Source organism: Agrilus planipennis, unplaced genomic scaffold (assembly GCF_000699045.2).
Source record: "Agrilus planipennis isolate EAB-ADULT unplaced genomic scaffold, Apla_2.0 scaffold267, whole genome shotgun sequence".
NCBI classification, from domain to species: Eukaryota; Metazoa; Arthropoda; class Insecta; order Coleoptera; family Buprestidae; genus Agrilus; species Agrilus planipennis.
In genome coordinates, this window is record NW_020439058.1 from 179391 (window position 1) to 179646 (window position 256).

Here is a 256-nt window from a genome sequence, read left to right on the forward strand (position 1 = left end):
AGAATACACTAATACACGCTCGCCCTCTTGTTTGTATTCCTTGTCATAATCGCGATAAAAAAGTTTTATTCATATTCAAGTTCACATTTTCCGAGTTATGAATTTTTGAACGTTTGAATATACATGAAAATCGCCATTTTTTATGCTTCAAAAAGTTATTACAAAGTATGTTTTTTTAGAAGCTAACATTTTATATATATTAAATTAATAACACCAAAGAATTTTTTTTTTAAGATTTGTGGTAACTAGTGGTAAG